Genomic DNA, 4491 nt, shown 5'->3' with positions numbered 1-4491 from the left:
GGGTTAGATAGGGTGGACAGGGAGAGCCTTTTTCCAAGTATGGTGATGGCGAGCACGAGGGGGCATAGCTTTAAATTGAGGGGTGATAGATATAGGACATATGTCAGAGGTAGTTTCTTTACTCAGAGAGTAGCAAGGGTATGGAATGCTTTGCCTGCAACAGTAGTAGATTCACCAACTTTAAGTACATTTAAATCATCATTGGACAAGCATATGGACGTACATGGAATAGTGTAGGTTAGATGGGCTTCAGATTGGTATGACAGGTCGGTGCAACATCGAGGGCCGAAGGGCCTGTACTGCGCTGTAATGTTCTATGTTCTTGTCTGAGGAAAGGACTGTCAATTTCTAATCTCTCTCTAATTCCTGGCGTGGACCATCACTTTGCAAACTTTATTGCCAATTTTCCCTTAAAAAAATCATTTCAGTCTGATTTCCATTCCTATTCTTGACTCTGGTAAAGGCCAATTTAATGACTTCTTCACTTGAACTGGATTAACCCTCCCTGTCTGAGGTTTATGAGATATACCTCACCACCAAGTCCCTGTTCCATATTTCCTTGTACAAGAGTGAGAGACACTATCATTCAAACTCCAATCGTCTCTTACCTTTCATTAAATGATCTATACTTCAGCTCCACTCAGGAAACTCTCTCTGAAATCATAACCTCTGTTTGCAGTCAGCTTGCCTGGATGGGTGCAACTCCAACAACACTCAAGAAGCTCGAAACCATCCAGGACAAAGCAACCCACTTGATTGGCACCACATCCACAATCTAAAAGGACAAAGGCAGCAGCTATATGGGAACACCACTCCCTGCAAGCTCCCCTCCAAGCCACTCACCATCTTGACCTGGAAATATATCACCGTTACGATACTGGCGCTGGGTTAGAATCCTGGAATCCCCTCCCTTAGGGCATTGTGGGTCTACCTACAGCATACGGACTGCAGTGGTTCAGGAAGGCAGCTCATGACCAACGTTGACATAAAACTAGAGTGTGGCAGTGGTGAACAGGCAGCAAAAAATGCTTCCATGGGATGAAGGACAATGTGAAAAAAAATGTGAGGTTATCTATTGGCGAACAGAATTACACAGTCCTACCTAAATAGTGAGAGGCTAGGAAGTGTTGATCTTCAAAGGAATATGAGTCACTGACAGTAAATTTGAAGGTAGACCAAATAATTAAAGCCAATGGCACGTTGGTTTTTAACACAAGAAGATTTGAGCACAGGAGGATAGATGTCTTACTGCAGTAATTTGGAGCCTTGGTTAAGCCAGGCATAGAGTGACCTCTTACTTACTCAGTGATACACATGCCATCTGGGTGTGCAGTGAAGTGTCGCCAAGATAATTCCTTTACAATTATAAGACAAGTGGGCCAGTCAGCCCATCGAGTCTGCTCCATCATTCTGTGAGACCATTGTCAGTCTGATAATCCTCAACTCCATTTTCCCACTTCATCCCCATGAACCTGGATTCCCTTACTGATTAAACATCTGTTCATCTCAGCCTTGAAGATATTTAATGATCCAGCCTCTTGAGGTATAGAACTTCACAGATTCCCTTCAAGATATTCTTTTTCTTCTGACTTAACTGGGTGACCCCTTACTCCAAGATGATGCCAATTGGTCCTAGACTTTCCCCCAAGGGGAAACAACCTTTACACATCTACCCTGTTAAGTGCCTTCTGCTGCTGTACCTTGGGTTTTTATGGTCCTTTACATAGAACATAGAACAGGACAGCACAGTACAGACCCTTGGCCCACTATGTTGTGCTGAGCATTTATCTTAATCTAAGATCAACCTAACCTACACACCCCTCAATTTACTGCCGTCCATGTGCTTATCCAGCAGTTGCTTAAATGCCCCTAATGTATCGGACTCCACAATCACCGCTGGCAGTGCCTTCCATGCACCCACCACTCTCTGTAAAGAACCTCTGACATCTCCCCTATACCTTCCTCCAATCACCTTCAAATTAGGACCCCTCCTTTAGTAAGGAACAGTGTGATCAGAGAAAGTTAGGATGAGTTTATAAAAGGGAAATTCTGGTGCAGAAATTAATTTGAGCTTTTTGATTGTGCAATTAGTGGACAGTAACTACTGGGGACCCAGTAGATGTAATGTAACTGATTTTCAAACCCATTCAAACACATACAACACAATAAATATAGAAGATAGTAACAGACGGAGGCCATTCAACACTTCAAGCCTGCTTCACCGTTCAATATAGTCACTGCTGATCATCCAATTCAGTTCCCTGTTCCCACATTCTCCTCCTACCCTTTTGATTCCTTTAGCCCTGAGTATTTTAAGAACATGAAACGCTAATAGACAAGTTCAACAGGTTAGGGCTAATGCATCAGTATGGATAGAGGATTGGTTCATAGACAGGAAGTAGAGAGTCAATATAAGTGGCTCATTATTTTTTGTTAGCAAGATATGACTAATGGAGTGCCGAAGGATTAATGTGGAGCTTCAGCTATTTACAATCGACACTAATGACTTACCGGAGGAAACATGTTCACTTGTGTGTTCTATATTTGCTAACAACACAAAGCTGGTTGGGATTGAAGCTGTGAGGAGGATACAAAGGGACAAGGGCAGGCACCGAGGTTGAGTGGAGTGTATTGTGGGGCAATGTGATGTTATTCACTTTGTTCATAAGAAAAACATGAAACTTGTAGAGAGTGATGTTTAGAGAGACCTGAGTGTGCTGATACAAGGAACACAAAGTTAACTTGCTGATTAGGAAGACATCCTGCAGGTTGGCGTTTACAGCCAAGTGATTGGAGTATAAGAATAAAGAAGCTACTATAATTGTGCACTGTTTTAGTGAGACCGCTGCCAGATTACTGTGTGTAGTTTTGGTTTGCTTATTTACAAAATGATGTATTTTACTCAGAGTGGAAAGAAAAGGTTCATATCAGCTCCTGCAATAAGTGATGGTCCTACAATGAGGTACTCAGTGAATAGGGTCAGTATGCTCTGGAAGAATGAGAAGTGATCTCATTGAAATGCAAAGGTGTCTGACAGGGCCCATCCACGGACTGTTTCCCCCACATTGGAGGATCTAGAACAGGGTAGCACAGTCTCGGGATATTGCAGATTGTGATGATGAGACATTTCTTCCCTCAAAGGGTTGTAGAAACTTAGAATTGTCTTCCCCTACATTGCTCTTGCAGGAAGTTGATGTAATGAAGGGCTCTTGCCTGAAATATTGATTTTCCAGCTCCTCGGATGCTGCAACCCTGCTGTGCTTTTCCAGCACCACTCTAATCTCGACTCTGGTTTCCAGCATCTGCAGTCGTTGTTTTTACCGAGGAAGTTGAAACAGTCTCAGTGGGCTGAATGGCCTCCTATGTGCATTACTGTTGTTTGAGAAACAGATGGCAATGTGCAGTGGAAAATCACCTTGATTCTTATGGAATGGGGAAAGAAGCTCAAAGAGCTGTCTGACCTACTCCTATTCTCAGTTCCAATCATGCTATAGACCAGGAATGATACGCGGGAGAAGCACTCACTACATTAGGATGAGCAGCCCTCTCTCCATTTTGAACAGAGTGGCAAAGAGAGAGGGCAGAGAGAAACGAGGGCTGCCGGGAAGTTTTTAAGTGGGTGTAATCTAAACCCGAGACCCTACATTGCAACTATACAAAACGCTGGTGCGGCCACACTTGGACATCAAGAATTTATCAATTTCTGCCTTGAAGACATTTAGCATCCCGGCCTCCACTGCACTCTGTGGCAATGAATTCCACAGGCCCACCACTCTCTGGCTGAAGAAATGTCTCCGCATTTCTGTTCTGAATTTGCCCCCTCTAATTCTAAGGCTGTGTCCACGGGTCCTAGTCTCCTCACCTAACGGAAACAATTTCCCAGCGTCCACCCTCTCCAAGCCATGGATTATCTTTTAAGTTTCTATTAGATCTCCCCTTAATCTTCTAAACTCCAATGAATACAATCCCAGGATCCTCAGCCGTTCCTCATATGTTAGATCTACAATTCCAGGGATCATCCGTGTGAATCTCCGCTGAACACGCTCCAGTGCCAGTATGTCCTTCCTGAGGTGTGGGGCCCAAAACTGGACACAGTACTCCAAATGGGGCCTAACCAGAGCTTTATAAAGTCTCAGTAGCACAACAGTGCTTTTATATTCCAACCCTCTTGAGATAATTGACAACATTGCATTCGCTTTCTTAATCACGGACTCAACCTGCAAATTAACCTTTACAGAATCCTGGACTAGCACTCCCAGATCCCTCTGTACTTTGGCTTAACGAATTTTCTCACCGTTAAGAAAGTAGTCCATGTTTCTATTCTTTTTTCCAAAATGCAAGACCTCGCATTTGCTCACATTGAATTCCATCAGCCATTTCCTGGACCACTCCTCCAAACTGTCTAGATCCTTCTGCAGAATCCCAACTTCCTCAGTACTACCTGTCCACCTAACTTTGTATCATCGGCAAACTTCGCTAGAATGCCCCCAG

General features: G+C 43.7%; 1 protein-coding gene across 1 annotated transcript in view; it reads right to left on the bottom strand.

Annotated features, from left to right (window-relative positions):
• Positions 1–4491, bottom strand: part of LOC122550357 (fucolectin-like) — a 39909-nt gene that overhangs the window by 5630 nt on the left and 29788 nt on the right. The window lies entirely within an intron of this gene.

This window comes from Chiloscyllium plagiosum, chromosome 5, assembly GCF_004010195.1.
Source record: "Chiloscyllium plagiosum isolate BGI_BamShark_2017 chromosome 5, ASM401019v2, whole genome shotgun sequence".
In the NCBI taxonomy this organism is placed as follows: Eukaryota; Metazoa; Chordata; class Chondrichthyes; order Orectolobiformes; family Hemiscylliidae; genus Chiloscyllium; species Chiloscyllium plagiosum.
The sequence above is the reverse complement of the archived record's forward strand: the minus strand, read 5'-3'. Positions and strand labels throughout refer to the sequence as shown.